Raw genomic sequence first — 27,422 nt, 5'->3', positions numbered from 1 at the left:
CCACACAGCACAGACGGAGGGAGCACCCCACACAGCATGGACAGAGGGAGCACCCACATAGCATGGACAGAGGGAGCACCCACACAGCACGGAGGGAGCACCCCACACAGATTGGAGGGAGGGAGCACTTCACTGAGCATGGACGGAGGGAGCACCCACACAGCATGGACAGAGGGAGCACCCCACACAGATTGGAGGGAGGGAGCACCTCACTGAGCATGGACAGAGGGAGGGACACCCACAGCGTGTGGAGATCGAAGCCCCTCTGTGTGCCCCTCTCTGTGCCCCCTTGCCCAAGCTCCGGCCCCTCACAGCCGAGTCTGGCTTCTCTTCCCCGTCCCCTTCAGAGGGGCCTGTGCGGGGTGCAGAGCCGAAGGCCCAGCCCCAGGTCTCCAGCACCACAAGAGGCTCAGCACAGGGAGCAGCTGGGGCCGGGCACCCACAGCCAACCCCGGCTCCTGGCTCCGGAGAAGCCAGCAAGGCCAGAGCACCCACGGCCCAGGGCAGGACTCTCCCACCCACCCAGCAACAGAGCCAACATCATCGCAGGCCACGGGCTCCTCACAGCTCCCGACGGGTCATAGGCACCGCCCCGACCCCTCGGCCACGCCCCCAGCCCTGGCCGCCTCCCCACTGCCCTCCAACAGCCTGGCTCCTGCCTCCGCCCACATCCCCCCTCTTCCTTCAGGCTGTGCCCTGCACACGCTCCCCACTTGCCCCCTCCACATGCACTCTGCTGGCCGGGCCAGGGAACTCTGGAGCCTGCCCCGCTCCCAGGAATGAATGAATGAATGAATGAATGAATGAATGAATGAATGAAACTCATCGCCACACACTTTCCGTGTCAGTGGTTTACTCCCTTGTGTGTGTGTGTGTGTGTGTGTGTGTGTGTGTGTGTGTGTGTCCATCAGGGAACCGAGAAGGTGCTAGGGCAAGGCTGGCAGCTCCCAGGAATGAATGAATGAATGAATGAAACTCATGGCCATACACTTTCTATGTCAGTGGTTTACTCCCATGAATGTGTGTGTGTGTGTGTGTGTGTGTGTGTGTGTGTGTGTGTGTCCATCAGGGAACCGAGAAGGTGCTAGGGCAAGCTGGCAGCTGCAGTGCCCACCCAAGGCCTCAGCTGGCAGAGTGGGCGGCCCTGCCAGAGGCTGTTCCCTGAGGGTTACCAGGAGCGCCCTCCAGAGCTGGCCGCCCGGCCCCCTGCTCGACCCGCCCGGGCACTGCCAGGGAGCAGGAGGCTGAGGCATGCCGCAGGCGCCTTCCCAGTCTGCAGGAGGGGCCACGGGGCTGATCTCTGTCTGACAGCGGCGTGTCCGGCTACGGGATCTGTCCGTGCCCCGTTGTCTGACGCCGACTCACCTCTCCGGGGAGCTCCCTGTGTTCCCAGCTACGATCCCGTCTGACGGATGAGAGCCTGGAGGCCCGGCCCTGCCCCTGCCATCGTGGCTGTCACAAGGCAGAAGGAATTCAGGAGAGCCGGTGCCGGCGGCGCCTGCCGGCGCGGGACCCGCCCTCCGTCTCCCCGAGCATCCCGGCAGGCAGGCGCAGTGCAGGGGCCGGCCTGCTGCGGGCTCCGCAGCGGAACCAGAATGTGCTGGTTCTTCCTCCGCTGCTTCCCTCCAGGGAGGGGCAGGGAAAGCCAGGCCGGGAGCAGGCGGGAGAACCCGCGGCTGAGAGCGGTTGCCGAGCAAGGCGGAGCTGCGGGGAATCTCCGGGCAACGGGGTGACATCAGTGTGAGCGGGACTCGAGACTGATTAAAAGCTGAGGAAACGCACGGACTCCCCAGAACTGCCAGCCGGTGACGGGCACGGAAGGGGGGACACACAGAGCACACCAGACTGCACCGTACACGGGCCTGGGGGTGGGGGGCTTCCCTCCATGCATATCTCTCTCCTCTCTCTCTCTCTTTTTTTTTTTTTTTGCTTTTTGGATCACACCGGGAATGCACAGGGGTTACTCCTGGCTCTGTGCTCAGGAATTACTCCTGGCGGGGCTCAGGGGACCATATGGGATGCTGGGAATCGAACCCAGGTCAGCCGCATGCTCCAGCCCCACTTCTTCCTTTCTCTCCCTTTCTTTTCTTCCTTCCTTCCTTCCTTCCTTCCTCCCCTCCTCCCTCCCTCCCTCCCTTCCTTTCTCCCTCCCTTCCTTTCTCCCTCCCTTCCTCCCTCCCTCCCTTCCTTTCTCCCTCCCTTCCTCCTTCCCTCCCTCCCTTCCTTTTTGCCTTTTTGCCTTCATGCTGCAGAGCAAGGAGTAAGACCCAAGCCCTGTCTGGCGTGGTCCAAAAAAAAAAAAAAAATCAAGTTCAAGAAGGCAAGGACAGGGGCTGGAGCGATAGCACAAGTGAAGCGTTTGCCTTGCATGCGGCCGACCCAAGTTCAATTCCCAGCATCCCATATGGTCCCCTGAGCACTGCCAGGAGTAATTCCTGAGTGCAGAGCCAGGAGTAACCTCTGTGCATCGCCGGGTGTGACCCAAAAAGCGGATAAAAAAAAAAAGAAGGCAAGGACAACAGAAACCTCGAATTACTGGTAATAGGGCCACACCTGGGTAGTGTTGGAGGAACACAGGCAAGGAGAGATCGGAATGAAGGTAAGCCTGCAGCTTAACCTTTGTCCTATCTCTCCAGCCCCCAGGGAGATAGGGCCCCTGCATCCTGTAACTGACACTCCACACCTCAAATGCACACGCATGTGCATACACACACATGCACTCATACTTACTCACACATACACACACATATGCACTCACACATACACACTCATACACCACATGCACACACACATGCACTCATACACACATATGTACTCAGACTCACACATACACACTTATACACACATGCACACACACTCATGCACATGCACATACATGTACTTACACACATTCACATACACACACATGCACAAACACAAATGCACTCACACCCACACATACACTCACACATACCCACACACACTCACACATGCACTCACATACGTGCAGTCACATGCACGCACTCACATGTACTCACACACACATGTGCCCACAAGTACGCACGCGCAACACACACCGTTTTCCTCATCTGGTGAACTGGGGGTTTCACTTGGTCCCTGGGGATCGGCACCCCCACCCACAGGCCAGTCCCACCAGCGCCTGTTGTCCGAATGACCACTCCTGGGTCAGGCGTATCTGCTTTCGGGGAACACAGACCCTAAGACAGACATGCCCCTGTGCTTTCTAAATAACCAGACTTACCGAGAACGAGGCGACTTGCCTGCACAGTTGAGGGTTCCCTAGAACAATGTTCTTCTAATTTTATTTTGATCACCAAGGTCTTTCTCCAAATAGCATTTACATTTTTATTTGCCAAATCAATTCCTGTGACACTTCCTATGCGTCAAACACTCTAAAATTCCTAGCAATTTAATCCTGCTAACAACCCTGTCGGGACGGGCAAGGCTGCCCCTCCCAGATTCAGAGAAAACTGAGTCTGAGTTTACAGAAAGATTCGGTGACTTGCGAAAGATCACACAGCAAGTGGGAAGAGCGAGGCTTGGATTCGATGGTCTGGTGCCAGAGTCCACTTCCACTGCCCCTGCCCCGAGCCGCCACTCCCTGGGGGCCTGGCGTGATCACTGGGAGAGCCAACTGACAAGGAACCTTTGCTACCTCCTGCAATCTGCCTCCTCTCTTCCCCGGACTCCTCGCCTGCAGTGCGCAGCAGCTCAGAGGCGCCTGCAGGTACCCGCCGGGTCCCAGGGTAGTGGCGGGGAGCCCAGGCCGCCGTCTCTCCAGCCCTCGGCACTCAGGGCCCCGCCACGGGGCCTGGAAGGTCAGTGTTCATGGAGCACTGCTGAGCTCACAGAGGGGAACTGCAGCCGGCTTGGCTTTGCGGGGAAGGAACTGAGGCTGGAACTGCAGCCGGCTTGGCTTTGCGGGGAAGGAACTGAGGCTGGAACTGCAGCAGGAGAGTGCGGACGAATTCCACCCTAGCCCGTCCTGACCAAGGCCAGCCCTTGGGAAGAAGGGCTCGGAGACCTACCGGCCCACGGCGCAGACAGGAAGTGGAGGAAGGCACCGGTCCTCACTGCAATGCCCCCAAACCAATATTAAAGCCGGTGAATCTATCTGGCTCGAGTTCCCTGGGTCAGGATGACTTCTGAGAGCCGGGCCAGCGTCTAGCCAGGGCCTCCTCCCACACTAACTGTCAGTCCCCAGCTCTTGCACCGGGCACCTGCCAGGGACCGCCACGCCGGCAACCCTAGAGATCAGAGGCAGCACTGGGGGGAGCTGGAGCCTGCAGCCTTAGAGGGGGTTGGGGGTCTTTCCTGTGTGTAGATTTGGTGTCCTGACTGAGCCCCCCCTCCTTGCCAGCCCTTGCGGGACGTCCTTAGGGAGAAAGCCGGCCCCTCCTTCCCTGCCCTTCAAGGTGGGAGCCCCAGGGAGCTGGGGGAGGAGAGTGACTCATTTTACTGCCCCTGGAACACTGACCTTGATCTTGGCGGTGCCGGGCAGGGGCCTGGCACCGTGGGTGGCGTTACTCTCTGCTGTCCGGGCCCGACTCAGCGGTGCTCTGTGCAGTGAACTGAGAGGACCCCAGGTTTCTGGGGACCCTCTCCCCCACCCCTCCAGCCTGCAGCCTCTCAAGCCTTGGACAAGAAACTGTAAAATGCTCAGGCAGCTGCAAAGATCTGCAGCAATGACCACCACGCCCCCTCCCCTACACACTCCATCCACCGGCCCCCACCCCTGCATCCTGCCCGTTGAAGAGGGTCCCCACAGAAAGGCCCGGAGGCCCTCAGAGGGGCGAGGCAGGACGCAGCGGCTCCCATTCCCAGGAGCCTGCACGGTCTTGCCACAGCAGAGTGACCCTGAGAAGGTGGCACCCTGCCCTCTGACCTGTGCCCTCCGGCCCCCACACACCTGAAAAGCCATTTTCCTGGGATTTGGGATTCTGGGATAGACAGGGGAGGCCGAAGCCTTGGTGGGAAGTCACTCGTGAAAGAATCCCAATAGAAAGGAACAAGATATGTGTGAGTGTGCATGAGAGTGTGGGTGTGCGTGTGTGAGTGCATGCGAGTGTGTATGAGAGTATTGTGTGAGTGTGCGGGGCTGGAGCAATAGCACAGTGGTTGGGCGTTCGCCTTTCACGTGGCCGACCCGAGTTTGATTCCTCCGCCCCTCTCGGAGAGCCCGGCAAGCTACCGAGAGCATCGAGCCCGAGCGGCAGAGCCTGGCAAGCTACCCGTGCGTATTGGATATGCCAAACACAGTAACAATAAGTCTCTCAATGAGAGACGTTACTGGTGCCCGCTCGAACAAATCCATGAGCAACGAGATGACAGTGACAGTGTGTGTGAGGATATGTGTGTGTGTGTGTGTGAGGACGTATATCTGAGTGTGTGAGTGTGAGTATGTGTGTGTTTTTGAGTGAGTGTGTGTGAGCGTATGAGTATGCGTGTGTGATTGTGTATGTTGAATGTATGTCTGAGTGTATAAGTGTGGGAGAGAATGAGTGTGTGAGTGTGTATGTTTCTGTGTGTGTGTGTTTCTGTGTGTGTGTGTATGTGTGTGTGTCTGTGTGTCTGTGTAGGCATCCCATGCTGCAGCGACAGTATAGCAGGCAGGGCAACTAACTGCCTTATGTGCAGCTGACCCAGGCTCTATCCCTGGCATCCCACATGGTCCCCGAGCCCACTAGGAATGATCCCTGAGCACAGAGCCAGCAGCAAGCCCCGAGCACTGCCAGGTGTGGTGCAAAAATACACCCCCCCCCACCCAAGAAACCAATGCAGGCATCCCCGATTTTAAAAGTCAGGTCACTTCACACTGGCGAAAAGAACTGCATGCATACGGTCATGCCTCATTCAATATGTGGGCACCTGTCACGGGCTGTGCCCTTCAGCCTAGGTGTGGGTGGGGCAGGCAGCCTGGGGCCCCTTAACCTCCTCCACTCACCCCTGCTCACTCAAGAAAAGCAACCTAGCAAGTACTCATCAGGGTTACAACACCGCTGGTTCCGAACTCACTGCGGGGCGCTGCTCCTTCAGAGACCTTGTGCCAAGTGGGGTGATCCCTCCCGCCACACTCAGCCCAACTCCCTCAGGCGTGGCCTCCCACAGCTTCGGAAGCAGAGGTGAGGCCCCCAGCTCTGCGCAATCACACCCTGGGACGTTGGCGAGGCCCCTAGCTAGGCGAGGCCCCCAGCTCTGTGCAATCACACCCAAGCACCTCCCTTTAGGGCCAGAGAGAGAGTCCAGGAGCTGAGGCAATCAATGACCTTGCATGCCATTTCGGCCTACTGGAGATTTCCTAGGCATGTTCTGCTTTGGGATAGTGGAGGAGATCTGCATTGAAAAAAAAAATTAAAAAATCACACCAAACCGCCAACTCTGAGTTGAACTGATACAGAGCTTTACAGACATTTCTCTCAGCCTCCCGCCAGTCTGCAAGGAGAAGATAACATCTACACCACAGGGAGTCTGTGGCTCACGTCTCTTCTATGAAGCCAGTTCCATGGCTAAAAACATGGCCCCGGACCTCCCAGGGTTCCCTCCCTCCCTCCCTTCCCCCGGGGTCTGGACTCTGATTGCTCGGCGGTGGGAGGTGGAAAGGCCCTGGAGACTGTTTCCAGACCCAGATTTGAAGCAACCCATAGCTTCTCCCTCATTTTCCTTGGGACGCTCACTTTTGTGGGACGCTCACTTTGGTGAGCTGCTCACTTTCATAGACGTTCACTTCCATGGGATGCCCACTTTTGTAGGACACTCGTTTTTGTGGCACGCTCACTTTCACGGGACGTCTACTTTCACGGAACACCCATTTTTGTGAGACATTCACTTTCATGGGACACTCACTTTCGTGGGCTGCTCGCCTTTGTGGAGTGAGAACCTTTCAGAACCCAGCCACCAACCATGCTGTGACCAAGCCCGGGCAGCCCTGGGGAAACCCACGTGGGGAAGAACCAACAACTGGCCACAGAAATGTCCCGGCTTCTCGTAACTTTCCCCGGGAAAATTTAGAAGATGCTCCGATTAGGAACGTTAAAATGGACTGGCCCGAGGCTCCTATTGGGGGGTGAGACAAGCTCTCCCTGGGAGACGCTGCCTGTGGCAGTCTATTGACCCGATTGGCTCTGATTGGGCGGAAGCGGAACCTTAAGGACACTTCTGCACCGATGAGGACCCCAGGCCCCCGGCTGGACAGCACCGGGCATGGAGACTGATCGGGAGAGCCCACTGCGACCTCTAGCCTCTGTGGTCGTCACTGTCATACTAGAAGGAAACACTTGCTTTGCCATTTTCTGTACATGCCACGTATGTTCTTTGTATGATCCTCAAGAGCTCATGGTTCTCCCTCATGAATATGAGGGAGAAGTTTCCTAAAAACCCACTAGAATATGTATATGGTGTCAGGTCTCTCCCTCCCTCTCCCTCCGTCCCCTCCCTCCCCCTCCCCTACCCCCCCTCTCTCTATGCTGGGCATGAACCAGACCCCCAACACCCCCCTCCACCTCCTCCCTCTTTTTGAATTTGAAGTTCTCCAACCCGGGCGGGTCCACATCCCAGCTGAGTTGTTTCATTGCCAATAAAGCCCTCTGTCCTGTTCAGTTGCTCCTCTGCTTTTTCTAGGATGACAGAAGCACGCCAGGTGGGACGTGGCTCTTGCAGCCACAGCGGAGCCATCCCCTGATGCCACGTGGAGCAGAGACTCAGTGCAGATTCTAGAGCAGAACCAAGTCTTCGGGTGGCTTGTTACACAGTGATAGAAAATAGAACGGGCTCTTCCCTGTCCATCATTTGTTCAGGCCACAAAGCTATCAGCTTCCACAACAGCACTGTAGCACTGTCATTCCGCTGTTCATCGATTTGCTCGAGCGAGCACCAGTAACGTCTCCATTGTGAGACTTGTTGTTACTGTTTTTGGCATATCCAATACCCCACGGGTAGCTTGCAAGGCTCTGCCATGCGGGTGGGAGACTCTCGGTAGCTTGCCGGGCTCTCTGAGAAGGGCGGAGGAATCGAACCTGGGTTGGCTGCGTGCAAGGCAAACGCCCTACCTGCTGTGCTATCGTTCCAGCCCACTCTGACTTGCACAGTTTACACCTTCCACAGTACCCCTAGGGAAACACTCTCACTTGTGTTAGGATTGGTGGGGGAAGGCGGGGGCAGAGAGGCAGGCCACAGGCCTCATATTCTGTATATCAGGCCACGGATTTCATATTCTGTATATTAATACACAAGGCAGGCGAAGATGGTGCTAGGACCGGTGCACAGGCTTTGTAGGCAGGAGCTCCAGATTCCATCCCGAGCACTGTACCGGCCCCCGGAATAGGACACCAGGAGTGGCACCCAGCACCACCCACCCAGGGCACTCCCTCCCTCCGAGAAAGAAAGGATTGTGGCATTCTGGCTTGTCCTAAGTCGCTACTGATGGAGGGGGTGTGGGGTTGCTGGGCAGGTGGGGGGCGGGAGGTGCTAGTCAAGGTCCAGGAGCTCCTCGAAGTCCTTCCCCATCCCTTGCCCTGCGCATCCTTGAATCCTGCCCCTTGATGGCAGACCAGTGACTTGGGAAGCGAGATGCTTCCCGCATGGCTCTAGGAAAGCAATCCAGCCCCGGGACGGGCTGTCGGAACCTCCCATCTACCTACCACCCGGCGGTCAGAAGCGCAGGTGACCATCTGGCTGTCACCCGGAGAGTGATGTGCGAGAGGACCTCAGGCTGGTGGGACCAGGACCTTCATGCTGGGACACGACCCTTGCAGCCAGGCAGCGTCAGAGCCGAAAGGAACCACCAGGCACCCAGCTCAGGTGCCAGAGAACTCCTCGGTGCAAAATCCACGTCCGCCCCCACACCGAATTGGGAGCAGAATCTTGAGGCGCGAAGATATTTAGGGACCAACTAGGGAGAGAGAGAGGAAGAAGAGGCAGGAAAATCTGGGGTGGGGCAATATTCTCATCACAGACTGTTGGGGTGGGGGGAGTGGCAGCGGGGAGGCCATTTGCCTTGCATGTGGCTGACCCAGGCTTGAGCCCTCGCACCCCAGATGGTCCCCTGAGCACCACCAAGGGTGATCCCTGAGTGCAGAGGTAGAGTAAGCCCTGAGCACCACCAGGTGTGGCCCCAAAACCAAAACAAACAAACAAAAAAACACTTTTTAATTTGCACAAACACGGTGAATCAATTTGAGACGGAGACCCCAGCGTCCCCATTGAGACAAAGAATGGCGGCGGGAAAAACAGATTTCAGAGATGCCGAAGCGCAGGGCCCTGCGTGGCTCGGGGGCAAATGTGAGACCAAGAGTCTGATCCCTGCCTCCCACACACACGGCCCGAGTGAAGGCCCCGCGTCACAGCCTGTGCAGCCCCCAGCACACCGCAGCCTTAGGGACGTGGGCACCAAGCTAAAATGTGCCACCCCTGGGGCTGGAGCGATAGCACAGCGGGTAGGGTGTTGGCCTTGCACGTGGCCGACCTGGGTTCGATTCCCAGCATCCCATATGGCCCCCTGAGCACCGCCAGGGGTGATTCCTGAGTGCAGAGCCAGGAGCGACTCCTGTGCATCGCCGGGTGTGACCTGAAAAGCTAAATAAATAAATAAAATAAAATGTGCCACCCCTGGTGAGCACCACAACTATAAAATGTGTGAGCACCAACCCTATGTCACCACAACGTGCAACCAGAGAGCGTGGCCCCCTGAACACGGGTGCAAGCACTGCGCTCCCCCCCCACATGCGAGCACACATATACACATGCATACACATGCACACGGGCACACACATGCACTCGCACACGTATATACGCGCACATGCACACACACACCCACAAGCACACGCACACACACACACACACGCACTGGCAAGCACCGCAACCAAGCACGTGTGTGAGTGACCCTCCCTCCCCAGCCATCACAACAGAGGGATGGTTAGGAAGAACAGGAAACAAAAACAAATAAGCAAAGGCGCTTCCAGATTTCTGGTTCAGAAAATATGTCCCCGCGGCTGGCAGTCGGAGCGTGTGGTCGGAGGACGCGGGGTCTGGGCTGAGGAGCGGCCGCGGACTCTGAGGAGCCGAGCTCGGCCAAGGGGACAGGCACGCCTTGGCTGGCAAAGGTACTTCATTGGATTTTTACATGATCTTCCACAGGGGTGGGGGCCCTGCTGCTCGGGGGAGCCGGGGTCCCCTCCCTGCGATGCCCAGCTCTGGGGGTGCACTTCACAGTTCAGGGCTGGGCCCCACAGTTGGATACCCGAGATTGCACTGGGGCCAGCAGGGCCAGGTAAGCACTGGTTGGGCCATCAGGGGCTGGGGACAGAATTCAGGGTCTCGCGCATACCAGCCTGTGTCCCACCTGGTAATTCTTGGCAAATTTCTGTTTGTTTGTTTGAGAATGGTTTTGTTATTTGTTCTTCACCTTTTCCTTGTTGCTTTTTAATTAAACCACTGTGTGACACACAGTTACAAAGTTGCTCATGATTGTGTCTCAATCAATGTTCCAACACCTTCTCTTCACCAGTGTACAATTCCTACCAACGATGTCCCCAGTTTCCCTCTTTCCACCCCCACCCTGTCAACCTACGGCAGGCTCTTTCCTTTTCCTCTCTCTCTCCCTCTCTCCCTCCTCTCTCCCTCTCTCTCTCCTCTCTCCCTCTCTCCCTCTCTCTCTCCCTCTCTCTCTCCTCTCTCCCTCTCTCCCTCTCTCGTCTCTCTCCCTCTCTTCCTCTCTCTCTCCTCTCTCCCTCTCTCCCTCCTCTCTTCCTCTCTCTCTCTCTCCCTCTCTCTCCCTCTCTCTTCTCTCCCTCTCTCTATTCTCTCCCTCTCTCTCCTCTCTCCCTCTCTCTCCTCTCTCCCTCTCTCTCTCCTTTCTCCCTCTCTCCCTCCCTCTCTCTCTCCCTCCCTCTCTCCCTCTCTCTCTCTCCCTCCCTCTCTCTCTCCCTCCCCCCTCTCCTTTTGGGCACTGCAGTGAGCAATGCAGGCGCTGAAAGGTTATCATTTTCCCTCCCTTTACCTCCTTTCAGCGCTCAGTTCTTGCCCAGAGTGACCATTTCCAACCACCCGTCACATTGTTCCTTTCTCTGTCCCAATTGCCCTCTCCCCACGACGTGTGGCGAGCTGCCAACCCTGGACCAGTCCTCCCGTTCTCTTTCCTACTGCCCTTGCCACCTGGCAACCCTCTCTGAGCCCCAGCCCAGCCCCGTGGGTGGGTACACCCGTGGTCGGCGGGTGTGGACTAGAACACTGTGTTACGGCACATTCCGTGCAAAGATGATCTTTCTGAGAAGCATTCCAACCACCACCGTGCTGAAGCCATTCAGGTGCCACTGAAAAGGATTCTGGTACTTGGGACAGTTACTGGAATCGGCTAATTCTGGGCCAGAGAGACAGTATTGGGGTGTCGGCACTTGTCTTGCACTCGGCCAACTCAGGTTCAACCCCTGGCAACCTCTGGGGGTCCCCTGAGCACCGCCAGCAGTGACACCTGAGCACAGAGTCGGGAGCCAGGCCTGTGTGTCTGAGCCCAAACACTCCCCCTCCCTGCCCTGTCCCCTAATGGCTAATACAGCTTCACTTGCCAGTAGCGAATATGGCATGAAAGGGAACTACCCCCAATCCACTCCTATACTTGGAATTTCCGTATCACGGACGATCCTCCACGGTTTGAAAATGGGGGCCCAGAAGTCATGTGACAGGGACAGTGGGACAGCACAAAGGACTGGGTCGCAAGCACTGCATGTAGGTGATGGGGTTCAACCCCCAGTTCCCCGCTTGGACCCCCCAGCACTGCCAGGAGCAAGCCCTATGCAGAGCCAGCGAAGACCCTGAGAACTGTTACATGTGGCCCCCAAAGCAAAACAAAGAAGAAAATTCTGATTATCAAGATCCCAGATAACGGGCATTATACTCTTTGTGGTTCAGGAGAACAATGAGCTGTGCTTTTGGGGGGGCGGGGAGACGGGGGGGCCAGGCGTTGCTGGGGAGAGAGAGCCAGGACCCACCAGACGCAAGAGCCTTAAGCCCTGTGTGGTCGCCCCTCCCTAGATGTTATTCTTTAAATGTCTAAGTCGTGAAACAGGAGCCTGGCGTGCTAGTGGCGGGTGGGGGAGGGGGACTGATACTATATATGAGTGAACTCTTTATAAAACTATTTATTCAAGTTGCCTTCAGATGATAACCACCTTTCCCGGGTTCAAAACTGGGATCCTGCATCAAGCTTTGATGCCAGGAACTATTTAGGAAGCAGCATTTGTTTTATGACAAGAGGCAGCGGCCGGGGGCTGGACATCTATTATTCAAAACTCTGAGCGCAGAGTGACCTGGGCCCCGCCCCACCTGCTCCGGGACCATTTCCCGAAATCCCCCGCCCCGCCCCGTGGAGCTTTCTCCTGCGCGCCAGCAACATTACACTGAGCCCTGCTGACATCGTACCAAAACTCTGCTCCCTGGCAAGCAACCAAGTCCAGGGGCCAGCTAGGGTGTTTTGTTTCGTGGGTTTTGGGCCACACCCGGCGGTGCTCGGGGCTGACTCCTGGCTCTGAGCTCAGGAATCACTCCTGGCGGGGCTCAGGGGACCATACGGTATGCCAGAGAAGAAACCCGGGTCAGCCACGTGCAAGGGAAGTGCCCTACATGCTATACTCCGCCTGCCCCCCTGTATTTTCAGTGTCTGACACATTCCGGGGAGGGGGCCGGAGCCGGGCACACGCCTGGCCGAGTGTGAGGGCCAGGGCGCCACTCCCAGCACCCCCAACAGCCACCCCACTCTACCCTCCAAATAAAACACCCAAACCCAGACCTACCATCCACGGTCAGAGTTAGTCAGGGAGGGTCAGTGCGGCTCCCCGACTGTGCGGAGAAGGGGGTGCCGGTTTACTGAGCGAGCCAGGCCTGAATCCTTACTGATGTGTCTTCTCACTGGCCCAGGGACCTGATCTCTCTCTCCTCTCTCTCTCTCCTCTCTCTATCTGGGGGGCTTAGGGGGCAGGGCGCACGCCCAAGGGTGCCCAAGAGCTACTTGGGGCCAGCTGCTGGGTGTTTGCTCCTGCAGGGGTCCGGGGACCGTTCTAGGGATCAGACCAGCCACGAGAAGCAGGCACTCGCCCGCTGAATTCTCCCCAGTCCCACCTAGGGCGCGCACTCGGGGTCCCCGGGGGGAGCCTGCACCCCAACCCAGCTGGCCGGACACTGGCCCGGGCCTGCAGCACGGAAGCACGAGTGTGAGACCCGGGGAAGGGCGGGCTGTGGGCCTTGACTGCCCGGTGCCCCGGGAGCTGTGGGCCTCACCCGCCTTCCACGTACCTGCCACTCGCTGGCCTTGAGGGACCGGCGGGGGAGGAGGAGCACTGGAGAGGGAGGCTGCCTCCAGCCTCGTGTCTCCCCAGCGGCCCTCGGCGGCCCGGACTCAGGACAGGGCTCATCTGGCTGAGGAGGTTCATTTTGAGGGCAGGGACTAATCAATAGTTTGCTTGTGACGGTCCAATCCACAGATGCATTGCGGCCACCCTTGAAGGGCCAAGAGATGTCACTGGAATGCCTCTGCCCCAGGGCACCCTGTGCTCGAGGGGTCGTGTGTGTGTGTGTGTGTGTGTGTGTGTGTGTGTGTGTGTGTGTGTGTGTGTACTTAATGATTAAATCAGTCTTTTAAAACAAAAACTGAAAACCTGACCTGCCCAGGTCAGCAAGCCATCCCTGGCTGATGAGTAACTCAGACCTGCGGTCTTGTACAGTGGGTGAAGTGCTTACCCTGAAGTACCGTGAAGTGCTTACCGTGCAATTGGCCGGCTCACATTGGGTCCCCAGCACCGCTATGGTCCCTGCAATCTGCCAGGAGTGGTCCCTAGCACAGAGCTAGGAGTAAGAACTGAGGACTGCCAGGTGTGGCCTCCCGAACCAAAATGAAAAATAAGAGTATCGTCACGTAGGCCCTAGTTTATTTTTTTAGTTTGTTTATTTTTGTTTGGGGGCGCATGCAGCAGTGCCGGGGGGGGCGGGGGTGACTCCCGACTCTGCACTCGGGAATCACTCTTGACAGTGCTTGGAGGGCCATATGGAGTGCCAGGGATCGAACCAGGGTTGGCTGCGTACAAGGCAAGTGCCTCCCTCGCTGTACTATCATTCTGGCCCCTCGACTCTAGTATCTGAACTGTGGGTCACGGTCACACAGGGGAAGGACACATATTCAAATGTGTGTAAAGGTGATAAAAAAAATTTTGCAATGAATGGCTGGAGGTTTCCAAATTGTGAAAAATTAATTAATTAATTCAAAAATCAATTCAAAAACAACCACAGCCATGAACCCGGGGCGTTTCTGGCAGCCCTCACCTACGTGGTGTTTCTCAGGTAAAAGAGGGGTTGCCGGTGGGGAAACGTTTATCTAGACCAAAAAAAAAACCAAAAGGATATTGTTTCCTTTTAACTGCCTCTACCCCACTATTCCCCACATGAGCAATCACGAGCCCCCATTTCTCGAGGACACCCCCAGGGGGAGACAGGGGCGGGGCCCTCGCTCGCCGGGTTCCACCAGACACCCTGCTTCAAGGAGCCCGGAACAGAACCAAGTGCAAACGGGAGGGGAGGGGAGGGAGCCACACGCTAAAGAAGGATGGAGGCCAACGGAGACCTGAGCGCGAGGAGCTGCCGGGAACCGCGGGCTGGGATGGAATGAGGCAGAGAAGCTGCCCGGTGCCACAGCTCCAAAAGAACACGGTACGGCCCAATCTGCCCCGTCGACTGGCCCGGGCGGAGAACTCTGGGGCCTTCCCCGATTGGAGACGGGCAAATTCCACTTTCCGCCTGAAGGCACAGACAGCGGCCCCCAGCCATACCCAACCCCCTCCAGCTTAGCAAAAACCCAGCTCTACAACTGAACCCTGTCAGTCTGCTGAGCTACCGCGTTGTTCCAGATCTCCCACACCGCGACGGCACGACCGCAGCCACGCAGCACCTCCCAACTTCACAGGGCTGTCAGCCCAGTAGGATCACAGCAAATTTGATGGGAAAGCTGCACGGAAACCACGAGCTCAGTGGGCATAAACTGGAACACAGAAGGCCCACCTAGCCCTCACCAGCACAGCGGACCCTAACACACTAGCAACATCACTGTGAGGCACCACAAGTATCACAAACGGACTCTTAATTCATCCAAGATTCGATCATTCCGTTGGCTTTGGGCTGGAACAAACAAACAATACGAAGTAAATTTGATTGACAGGCCGGGTGGGGGGTGGGAAACTTGGGGACGCTGGTGGACGGAGGGTGGTGGAATTGGTGGTGGGACATATAACGCCTGACACAACTGTATTATGTACAATTTAGTGGACCACAGCGTCACAATCAAATTCTCTTAAAAGACAGAATGAGGAGAAACGCTGTATGGGCAAGTAACAGAAGCTCGAAGCCCAGAGAAGCAGGGCCAGTGTGGAGTACCACTGAGGCCGGCTCTCTCCCTGCCAGAGGAAACAGCCCTTGAGCTACGCCCATTATAAAGATGCCTGTCCTGATATACTGAGGAGAAAGGATGTGTAAACCTTTCGCCCGACAGACTAAGATAATCAGGCAACTGACCAGAGAATGTTGTTCCAGTGATTCCTGGCTCAAAGCCGTAAATACCAAGTGACGGCCAACTGCTGCCGGGGGAGGGGGGATTTCAGTCCCCGAGGCTGTAGCCCCCGGGCCCCATGCTCTTCTCTTATTTGTGTCTCATCTTCAATCCCCCACAGTGTCCCTGCTAGGAGCCTGTTCACCGGGGACTGGTCCCGGCAAGGAAGCGGCAAGGAACTGCCGGGCCTGGCAGTGCTGACCCACGGCTGGCAGAGGCCGCCTGACAGGACACTAGTGACAGGATGAGTCCCAGAGTCACGAACCAGCCTGCTCACCAGTGGCCCGGCCTTCTTATTCCTTACAGTACTGGGGCTCTTGGGCTGGAGCGATAGCACAGCGGGCAGGGTGTTTGCCTTGCATGCAGCCAACCCGGGTTCGATTCCTCCGTCCCTCTCGGAGAGCCCGGCAAGCTACCGAGAGTATCCCGCCCGCACGGCAGAGCCTGGCAAGCTCCCCGTGGCGTATTCAATATGCCAAACACAGTAACAACAAGTCTCACAATGGAGACGTTACTGGTGCCCGCTTGAACAAATCGATGAGCAACGGGATGACAGTGCTTCAGTGTTACTGGGCCTCTGACAGGGCAAGCATGCCACCAGCTACACGCAGCCCTCTCCCACCTTCCCCCGCCCCCCCCCCCCCCCCCCCGGGAAGCTCCCCAGCCCATGGACCCAAAGGGGCAAATGAAAACAGTTGTTAGCAGCCGACACCTTCTCTGCAGACCAGCAGGGTATTTCTGTGGAGCAGCAGTTAAAAAAAAAAATAGAAAGAAAAAAATTAAAAACTGCCGCTGGTGCCAAGAAGCAGAGAGCCAGCGTGTGGCCGTCCGCGGCGGCAGAGCGAGAGCTCCCAGAACACCTCCCGAAGGCGCCGCCAGCCGCTGGGGTGCTCGGAGGCAAGGGTCAGGGTCTTGACCTCAGAAGGATCTCGGCCGAGGCGTGTGGGCTGGCAGCCGGGGCCGGCCCAGCCCGGGGCTCGGGGAAGGCCCTATAAGGGAAGGCAGGGCAGCGGCTGCGGGGGACGTGGCCGCCCCGCCCCCCGGGATGGAGGCGAGCACATTCCTTCGGAATAACTTCAGGGCTGAACTGTCACAGCCACAGCGAGGCAGGACCCTGTCTCGGCCTCTTCCTCTCTCTCTCCCTCTCTCTCTCCCTTGCAGAAAGACCCCTTCCCCGCCCAGCCCCCCTGAACATAACAGATACTCACAAAACATCAGTTCCTGTCTCGGATCTGAGTCACTGACTTAGAGCTAAAACGCGTTCTGGGAGTCGGAGGAAGGAAACTGCTGTGTGAGCCAAGGCCTCTGTCTGGGTGACACGCAACGCCAGAGCCCAGGTTTCTCCACACGTCACTGGGCCCGGCCTGCGAGCAGCTCAGCAAACCCTCCACCCGCTTCCAAAGCCCCTTCTGGGGTCTGGAGAGAGTACGGGGGGTACAGCACTTGCCTGGCACTCAGCCGACCCAGGTTCAGTTCTTGGCACTGTACAGTCTCCCGAGCCCCTCCAGGGGTTGACCCCTGAGCACAGAGACAGGAGCGAGCCCTGAGCACAGAGCCAGGAGTGATCCCCGAGCACAGAACCAGGAGTGATCCCTGAACACAGATCCGGGAGTGATCTCTGAACACAGAGCCGGGAATGATCCCTGAGCACAGAGCCAGGAGTGAGCCCTGAGCACAGAGCCAGGAGTAACCCCCAAGCACAGAGCCAGGAGTGATCCCTGAACACAGAGCCGGGAGTGTTCTCTGGACTCAGAGCAGGGAGTGCTCCCCGAGCACAGAGCCAGGAGTAACCCCCAAGCACAGAGCCAGGAGTAATCCCTGAACACAGAGCTGGGAGTGATCCCTGAGCATAGAGCCAGGAGTCAGCCCCGAGCACAGCCCGATGGGGCCCCAAAGCAAACAAACATGAAGCCCCCTCTGAGAGGAGAGTGTCAGCATGGAGTTGGCAGAGTCTCACCCCCTCTTAACCCAACCCAGCAGCTGTCCCGGCGGCCACTAACAGGACAGGGCAGGAAGGGGAACCTCTCGCCACAGCTGACGGGAGGGAGGACGGGCCGAAACGGCTGAGGCCTCGGGAAGTGCTGGAACAAATACCGATGTCATCAGGAACCCCGCAGTGGCCCCTCCCACTGGGCGCTCGCTCTGCGGGGCCCCCCAGGGAGCTCTGACCTGGTGGTTCGAGGGGCCCGTGGCAGCTGGGAGCTGCACCGGTCACTCTTCTGGAGCACCTGGACAGGAGCTTCATCTGGGCAGAAGGTTCTGGTCTTCCCGCACCAGTCACTCTGCCTTCATCTCAGCTCTGGGCCGGGCAGGGGATCCGTCTCCCCCGCTCTGTCCCCGCGTGACGCTATCTCGAAGCTCCTTCTGCCGGATTTTATGAGGATGGCTCTTCCGGTCCCCTGCCCTCCCCTTCGCGGCTACCGTGGATGTGGCTTCGGTGACGCTGCCAGCTGTGGTGCTGGCGGGGTCACTCGCCGGGGTGTGCGCACCTTTTAGGGGGTGCTTTACGCGGGCTGCGGGGCACGCACGCTCTTAGTGGAGATATAAGTTACGGTGGGTGTAACTGGGGGCGGTGGGGAACAACGGGGGTGTCACTGTGCTATTTACACATCTTGTTCACCACAGGTTCCACTTCCTGGCCGTGAGGCCCAACACAAGTCCCCCCTGTAGTCCGGTGCTCAAGGGCACAGGGGGAAACCCGGGAATCTCTCCTGGCACCGGGATCCCAGCCGGCAGAGCTGCCGGGCTCAAACAGCTAAGCCACCAGGCTCACACTCGGCACATGAGAAGCGCCAGGGGTTCGAACTCGTGACCACATACTTGCAAGTCGGGTGCTGTAAACCCCCACACAGGTCTTCTGAGCCCTCAAGATCCTTTAAAAAAGTTGTCACTGAGAGTGCGGGGGTGGGAGGGGGACCCTCCTGCACGGACTCTCTCCCCTTCCTCCTTACCCCGCTCAGGTCACCCCGAAGACAGAGCATCTTGCCACAGTGGAAACCCAAGTCTGTCCAGAAGGGGAAAGAGCCCAGCCCCTCCCTGCGGCCTCCAAGAGCCGGGGGACTCTGCTCCCTCAAGGTTTTGCTACTGCGTCCTCTCTTGGGAGCCCCTGGGCATGGCGAGTGGCCATTCAGAGCCCCCACAGGCCAGACGGGACAGCACTTCCCGTCCCCGTGTCCCTCCCCGTGAGGGTCTGCACACCTCTGCCCAGCCATCTCGGCCACCTCCAGCGCTGGGGGGCCAGTGTCAGTCAGCTCCCACCAGGGTTCGGGCGGGAAGCAGTACCCACCCACCCCGCCCCGCCCCCGCCACCCCTTCCCCAGGACGGGCCCAGCTCTCGCCTGGCTGGTGCCCCGGGCTCTATGCCCTGAGCTCTGTGCCCCCTTCCTCGCCTTTACACAGCATTCCGTGCTCTGGGCTGGAAGGGCCTCAAGCTGTTCACTCCACGGTGGCACTAGCGATGCCCCCCGTGCCCATGTCGGGATGCCCGCCTCCCTGCCACCGGCTCTGGCTACTTCCCTGCAGATCCCCACGTGGGGGGGCTGTGGCGTCCCTGCCCTGGGCCAGGCGGCAGGCTGGGTGCTGAGGACGCAGAAAGGAAATGACTCGGGGCTGTTCAAGAGCAGGGGCAGGGCGGGGAGGGGGAGGCCTGGAGTCCCTTCCCCACCCTGCAGAAAGCAGCCCTGGGAAGGACAAACATATTTAAATGCAGGCGCTCAGGAGGGTCGGCCGTCTCGTGACAGGCTCTGACTTCCTGCGTCCACCACTTGCTCCCAAGCAGGGCGCCTTGCTCCGCCCAGCCCCGGAGGCCTGGGGCAGGGACCCCAGAACTCACTCCCCGGCCCCCAGCAGAAGCAGCCGCAGGCTCAGGCTGGCGCGGGAGTCTGCCAGCGGGGCCCCGGCATGACACAGCATCCCCGCCGGGCTTCCCTGCCCACAGCGCCCGCCCCGCGTGACAAAGGATGCTCTGACAATGGGAGGAAGAGGTTGGCGCGGACACGCTGCAGTCAACATCCCGCCCCCCACCCGCTCACCACCTTCCCAGTCAAGGTCAAGGGAGGGACTGTCGCCCCCGAGGGCAGCCCTGGGGGCTGGAGCGCGTGTCCAGTCCTTGTTGGTCACCTCCTGGCCCCCTGCACGGCCTGCCTGAGGGCCGCTGTGGACACTCCCATCCGCGGTCCCAATCCCGCGCCTCTAACGCCCAAGTCAGCTTCTCCCTGCCACCCAGCACAGACGGTTCCTGCGACCAGAGGCTCCTGGGGCACGGGAGGCCAGCAGCTCTGGCGTGGGCGAGGGCACAGAGCTGGAGTCAAGTGAATTGTTAGCCCCAGGGCGAGGCAATGGCTACAGCCTTCCCTCCTGGGGTATCCAATCCCTCCCTCCTGTATATACACGAATATATGTGCATATATATAGTATCGTTTTGCTGGGGGGGACCACAGCCTTCCCGCCCCACATACATCACCCATCTGTGTATTTTTTCGTTTGGGGGGACCACATCCAGCCCTGCTCGGCGGGCTATGAAGTGCCACGACGGCCCCTGGCTCTCCCACAAGCCTGGCCCACACTCAGAGCCACCTCTCGGGCCCTCCAGATATGTCCCTGGGGGCCTCCCCCCATCCCGAACACTCTGCAGAGTCGAAGCCGCGGGACGCTCATCCGGTCAGCTCTGAGCCGTGCTCCGGGCCTTTCGCTGCGGCACGGCGCCCGGCCATACGTGCTCTGAGGCCGGCCTCCTTCCCTCCCTGGGATCTCCGCTCCGTGCTCCTGGGGGGCTTTGGGGCTCCTCCCTCGCACCGCCACACCACCCTGGACTCGGTGGCGAGCAGGCCTGGGACTGGTCCTGCCTGCCTCACACACACAGAGACACTCACATACATACACACACACACACACACACACACACACACACACACACACACACACACATTCTTCCTTTGACAACCCTGGGGCCCTTGGCCCTGCCCACATGGACTCCAGGTCCACCGGGGTCCCAGGCTCACTCCCACACTCACCTCTTCTGAGAAATCTCCCCCAGACTGGCCCCGTTCCCCAGTGATGGCCCAGACCACCCCCTATCCAGGGGTGGGTGCTTGGGTCTGGCTCTGCAGTCAGATAAGAGCTAACAGTGGACATAAGTGTGACCCCTCCCCCCCCTGCCCCCTCAATGCACACGAGCGCACACATACACACACACACACACACACACACACACACACACACACACAGAGTCCAAGGCCCTACTCACAAAAGCGTGAGGCTGACCTGAAGCCCAGGGATCTGCCTTTGGAGATGAAACTCCAGATTCAGACCACAGCCCTGCCCCCGCCCTTGGGGCAACAGCGTGTCTCTAACCTCGGCTGCCCCTCTGCAGGGAGGAAATCCCGAGAGCAGCCTCAGAGCATCCTTGTCCGGCCGTCTGTGGACACGGCAAGCTGCAAGACCAAAACCGAGACGGGGGACCAGCACGGCGCTGGCCCTCCCCATCCCGCTGGTCGGCCTCGCCTCAGGTAAGACTCACACGAACGTGGCAGCGTCTTCCTGGGACACCTCCGGGGCTGGAGAGACAGTACTGCAGGTAGGGCAGCCGCCTTGCAGACACTGACCCAGGTTCGATCCCCAAACACCACCAGGAATAATCCCCAAGCTCAGAAGTTAGCTTGGACCCTGAATACAGTTGAGTGTGGCCCATCAAAAGCCAAAAAAAAAAAGAAGAAAATGTCCCTTCCTTCCTGACACACGGGCAATGCTTCCAGGAGGTTTCTGAGGGTCCTAAGGAAGAGACAGACCCAAGAGCTGGAGTGACAGCACAGAGGGTAGGGCGTTTGCCTTGCACACGGCCGACCCGGGTTCAATTCCCAGCATCCCATATGATCCCCCGAGCACTGCCAGGAGTAATTTCTGAGTGCATGAGCTAGGAGTAACCCCTGTGCATCACCGGGTGTGACTCAAAAAAAAAAAAAAAAAAGAGACAGACCCAAGCTCAGGGAACTGACATCCCCCCGCACTGGCCACGTCCCCGCAGTACAACCCCTCATTCATCCGGGTTTCTGGGTGCACAAAGAGGACAGAAAAGGTCAGGCTTGGAGGAAAGTCGTCTCAGACAATCAAGAGAGGATGAGTCCAGAGTCTTCCTAAGGCCGGGAGAGAGGGGAGCTGGTCCCCGCCCTTGCAGGCCTTTCCTCCTTAGCTTCCAGAAAGCATCTGGGTCTAGGGCTCTGGTGCCGAGAAACTGGGGTGGTGTCTGTCCTCCTCTGCTCCGAACCTCAGGTCTGAGCTGAGCTGAACACAAGAGGCAGATGTCAACAGTCAGTGCTGCGTGACGCAGGGAGAAGGCCACCGTCCCCACTCTGCCCCACAGGGACCTGGGAGCCGCAGGGGAGGACCAGGCCTGGGTGTGAACAGATGCCTGCAGGTGACCGGTGAGTCAGCAGTGCCGCCCAGAGGAGAGAGGATCCCCTAAAAGAACATCGAAGGGGGCTGCCACGTGATCGAGGAAGCGCTGCAAACACGCCATCAGGCTTGGAGAACTCCCAAATGCTGCAATTTGCCCGTCAGTCTGTACCTCCTGTTCTCTCCCTGCACTCAGGACTCTCCCTCCATCCTAACCGCCACCTCCTGCTTCCTCCGCTCAGAGCTAAACAGCAAACAACGCCGACCTTAAAGCAAGGGCACCGACTGCCGACGCGGAGAGGGAAAATGAAGGACAGTGTCAAGGGCCCCAGAAGCGGAACTGGGAAGAGAAAGCACAGACCCACGTGAAGACATCAACCCAGACAGACCTGCGCTGCAGACAATGGTTAGCCCGGGCCCAGACCCAGTGAGGACTTGGCCGGGCCTATCCTCGGAGCCAGGTGGCCTGTGTCTGCGTCCCACAGCCCACCGAGCTGGGGCAAGGACAGAGCGGACAATCTGTCAGGTTCTCACAGCCTGCCAGTTGACTTCAGGGTAAATTTCCACTGATGCCTAACACTCAGGAATTCGTGACCTTAGACCCACCTGGAAGATTCCAAGCAGCCAGTAACAGCCCCGTTCGGGGTGCGATTCCAAACAGCCTAGGAGAATCAGGGCTAGAGTGTGGGGGGGGGTCTCATTTCCTCTGTCACTTCCTTCTGCAGTGTTTTTCTCCAGAACAGGAGCTGCATGAACTTTGCAACTCTGAGGGAGCTATGGTTCGCTTCTTCCTGGAGGCTGGGAATCCTTCTTTTATTGCGTTATAACTCGGTCCTTTCTGCTCGACTGTCTCTGCGGGCCCTGAATGCAGCCAAGTACCTCAGCGTCTAAGGAAGGAACTCAGTGAACATTGGCTGGACTAAATCTCTTACTCCGGTCCCAGGATGTAACTCAAATGCACGCTTTACACAACTGAGGCCCGGGTTCCCACCCTGGCACGATGAGGGGGAGGGAAAACAAAACCTGTGTTATCTTTACAGCCAAAGCACAATGTTGGCTAGCAGGATCTGTAAGGTTACGTGTTCTTGGTATGTACCTCACGATGCGCGATACATACCTGTGCAGGAATGGCGGGTTCCTGGGCCAGACCCCAGAGGCCTGCAAGCTGTCAGAACTGTGGGGACACAGGCTCGGAGAAATCTGAGCACGTGTTAAGCTCCCTGCTCTCCCCGGGGATGGAGAGGGCCAGGATGACGCAAGGCCGCGTCTCCCGAGTCCACATGTTCATTCTGATGACGGCTTCGAAATTAGTCATTCGAGAGCAAACCTTAGGCTCAGAGAGCGCTGCACAAACACATCCCTGAGCACAGAGGTATGTGCTGTGACAACATGCAAACCCCGTGCCCGCTAAGTTGAGAGGTACCAAAGCTGATAAGCCTTCACCAAAAGCAAACACCAGATGAGTGACAGTCATATAACAGCGACGCACACGTCTGTTCCTGAAGCATTAACCTCTTGAGGAACTGACAGCAAGTCAACCGTTTGATAGGAATGAACACCAGCATAAATCACCGCTTTGCTCAATACTTCATCTTTAAAAAAAAAAAGTGGGGGGGGCAGAAAGATAGTTCAGAGTATAGGGCATCTGCCTTGCACGAGGCTCGATCCCCAGCATCCCATTTGGTCCCCCAAGTACCACCAGGGGTAATTCCTGAGTGCAGAGCCAGGAGTAACCCCTGAGTATCACTAGGTATGGCCCAAAAACCAAAAAGAAAATAAAACTGGGGGTAAGGCAGGAGATAGTACAGCAGGTAGGGCACATGCCAGAATGTTCCCCACTAGGGTTCCATTCTGCAGGCTGCACCCCTGGAGGGCCCCAGCACCTCCAGATGTGACTTAAGTGTCCCCAGTAATACAGGGCCCAAACAGCATCAGATTCTTGGGGCTCTGCAAAGAACGAACGGGCAGCTGGCAGAGAATCACCGTTAGGGACACTGGACTTTCTAAGGGCCACTTAGGAGTACCCATCCCCACCAAAAAAATGTGGGCACAATTTCAACAGTCTCATAAAGAGAGGGAAGGAAGAAGCTGCTTGACTTTGGAGAGGCAAGTCACATTATTTTTTCAGCCTTAGTATGCTCATCTGTAAAATGGACTTCACATTCGCCAACCCTGCACAAACGTGGCACTCGGAACCACTGTAAACACATCCGAATTCTAGCACTTTGTTAATCATCAACGACACCGTACCCCTGAATGTGCCCCAGAGCTACCGCCTCCGATGGGCACTTAATCCAGGCGCGACACTTGACACAGCCCGGAGGAGATGATCTGGGTGTAAGTCGAACCCGGTTGCAAACACTCAAAGGGTGTTTCCTCAGGCAACCCCAGTGCATCCCGAGAAGGGCTGGGCGTCTTCTAACGTGTGTCGGAGCCTTCTGTGCAGAGGGGTTTGGGTTGTCTTGAAAGTCCAGCAATTTCTTCCGGTGGCGAGGTTCGGCAAGCTCAGGGCCCGGATTCCGGAGGTTTGAGGCCCGACCCGGAGGCCGACCGGCCGCAGCCCCTCCCCGCCCGCGCCGGGCGGCTCCTTCCTCTTCTCGGGCGCGATCCGCAGCCGCGGCGCCCGCGCTGGGTCACGCTGGCCAGCCCAGGCCCGCGGCGGCCGCCACTGCAACTGCTTCCTCCCAGGGCGCTCGGGCGCCCGTCTCGGTGCTCATTCGCGGGCCGCGGACACTCAGCGCCAGGACTGCCCAAGCCGCGGCGCGATTCGGGAACTGACCGCCAGGGCCCCGCAGCCTATGGCCCCGGGTGTCCAGGACGCAGGAATGGGGAGGCGCGAGTGCCGGCGCGCGCACCGAGTCTTTTCGGGGTCTGCTGGGCCGAGATGGGCGCGCGCGGGCGCGCACCCCGGAGCGTCCCGGTGCCAGGGTCAACCCCAGCTGGTCGCATGACCCGAGTAGGGTGGGGTGGGAGTGGGGAACACGGGCGGGCGGCACCTCCCGGCCACACCGAATAGACGGCTAGCACACCGGGTCAGGGGACACGTCGGGGATACCAAGAAATGGATCACCACCTGTCCCGGACTTCATCACCCGGCACACTCCAAACCCCAAAGTCTCCCCGCGCACCCCAACTCCCCACTAGTAACGAAAGGGTGCGGATACCCCCCCCCCCAGAAAAGCCTCCCGACTCTCACCACGAGGGGGCGGGCAGTGTAGCCCCTACGGGGATGGGGCCCCTTTGCGTCCCTAGGATGCTGCGGGCTGCGGTCCCCGCCCCTCCAACCCCGCGCGCGCGCGCACACACAGACACACATGCGCGCGCGCACAGACACACACACTCGCGTGTACACACACTGACACACGCGTGTATACAGACACACAGACACGCGCTTGTGCACTAAGACACAAGGCGCGCCCGCGTGCACACACTCAGACACGCGCGCGCGCACAAACAGACACACACGCGTGCGCGCACAGACACAGACAGACACACACACGCCAGAACGGTGCGTACACACACAGGCGGGCGGGGAGGCGACGCCTCTCTCCCAGGGGTGGGGACGCACACAAGCGCCTCCCCCAGCGCACGCCGCACCCCCCCCCTCCTCCCCGGCCCCAGCTCACACCTGCCCCAACCCTGAAAACTCCGCGATGCCAAATGGCCACCGCCTACCCCCACGCGGGGCCGCCCGCACCCGCGATTGTCTTTGCGCGCGGATGAGGAGAAATCGCCTGCCCAGACGCGCGGCCCGGGGACAGGCTCCTCCAGTTGGTACCCGGGATCCGGGCACGCGGCCCCCGGGCTCGGCCGCGGCAGCCCGAGCCCCCGCCCCCTTTGCCGGCCCAAGCCCACGACCCCCGTCCCGAGGACCCCGCGCTGGCCACCCGCGTCCCTCGCCGCCCCCGCGGGCAGGCTCGCTCAGATGTCGACTTGGGATCGGGCCCCCGGCCCGATTTCACCTCGCGGGCAGATCAATCACACCAGCGTAGGGGATGTGCTGGACCCGGGCGGCCGCCGAGGCAGCGCTGGCCGGCGCCCATCCCCCGCGCCCGGGGCCCCCGGGGGCACCGGGGGAGGGTGTAGCCCGTCTAGACGACAGGCATCCCCGCGCGCGCACGCCCGTGGAGAGAGGGAGGGAGGGAAGGAGGGAGGGAGGGAGGGAGGGGGTCCCTCGGGCCGGCCGCCGGGGCCGCGCTCCAGCCCTGGGCGCCGCGCGGGCACAACAGCTGCAAGTTGGGCCGGCCCGAGAGCAACTGCCCCGCTGCCGCTGCGGCTGCAGAAATGCTGCAAAACAAAAGGGACGGCGGCGGCAGGAATCGCGCCCGCTCTCGCCCTCCCTCCCCGCCGCGGGTCGGAACCCGGCTCACGACCGCCGCTACACGGCGCGCCCGCCTCCCGGGCCAGCCGGGCTCCCGCCGCGCGTCCCCCAACCCCACCCCGGCCCGCCCCTCAAATCCCCTTCCTCCTCGGTGCTGGCCAGGCCACGGATCCTCACGGCGCAGGGGAGCCCGCAGGGACAGGGGCAAACCCTGGGGGCGGGGGGCGGGGGGCGGCGGAGGGGCGCGGATCCCCTAACGGAGACTGATTGTCTGGGACGGCGGTGCCCGCGCGCGTCCCGCAACCCCCCTCCCGGGTCCTCGAACCGGTCGGCGGGCTGGGATGACTCCAAAGAGAGGGGCGGGCGTGGGGGCCTCTGGGGCGGGGGGGATGCTCACCTCGGGGTCGCTCTGGCCGCCGCTCGGAGCCCGAGTCCCGGATGGGGGGGGCGGGGGGCGAGGGGGGCAGGGCAGGGGAAGGGAGGGAGGGAGGCGGCGCGGGGACAGCCGAGTCCTGCCTCGAGTTCCGCGCGTCCCGGCTGCGCAGGGGAGCGGGCGCCCGGGCGCACCAGCCCCAGTGCAGAGGGGAGGGAGGGAAGGGGAGGGAAGGGAAGGAGGGAGAGAGGGAGGGAGGGAGGGAGGGGCGGGGTGGGGTGGGGGGGGAAGAGTCGAGGAAGGAAGAGAAAAAAAAAAAAGAAAAAAAAACGATCCCTGCTCTGACACAGGGAAAGAGAATGTGGGAGAGTGACGTGCAGGCCCCGCCCGCCCCTCCGGCCACGTGCAGGGACTTGAAAGGAAAGAGGGCGGCGGGAGGGATGCTGGGAGATGTAGTTCGCCTTTCTTCCCCGGATGGCGGGCCCTGGGGAGCCGGGCGCTGCCGGGGCGCGGGTGGGGGGGACGCCGCTGCTGGCCGAGCGTCCCCGACAGCCCGCGGGAGGGGGAGCCGCGGAAACGCGCCCCGCACCGCTGCGCCCGCGCGCCCGCGCGTGTGTGTGTGTGCGTGCGTGTGTGTGTGTGAGTGTGTGTGTGTGGTGGGGGATGGGGGGACCTCTGCATGGAGAGAACTGGGGGTGCTCTGGGGCGAGCGATTCGGCTTGGCGGGGAAATGCTTGGTTTTAGGAGCAGCGAAGCTT

At 59.5% G+C, this 27,422-nt stretch overlaps 1 protein-coding gene across 2 annotated transcripts in view; it reads right to left on the bottom strand.

Moving 5' to 3' along the window:
• Positions 1–26,912, bottom strand: part of CTIF (cap binding complex dependent translation initiation factor) — a 220,656-nt gene extending 193,744 nt beyond the window's left edge. The window contains exon 1 of one of the 2 annotated variants that reach the window (XM_055129445.1): positions 26,689–26,912. The gene's annotated coding sequence lies outside the window, so the exon portion shown is untranslated. Of the gene's footprint in view, positions 1–1,365; positions 1,609–26,688 lie in introns of those variants that run through there. The other variant, XM_055129446.1, reaches the window with a different exon arrangement.
• Positions 26,913–27,422: the final 510 nt, after the last annotated feature.

This window comes from Sorex araneus, chromosome 2, assembly GCF_027595985.1.
Source record: "Sorex araneus isolate mSorAra2 chromosome 2, mSorAra2.pri, whole genome shotgun sequence".
NCBI lineage: Eukaryota > Metazoa > Chordata > Mammalia > Eulipotyphla > Soricidae > Sorex > Sorex araneus.
The sequence above is the reverse complement of the archived record's forward strand: the minus strand, read 5'-3'. Positions and strand labels throughout refer to the sequence as shown.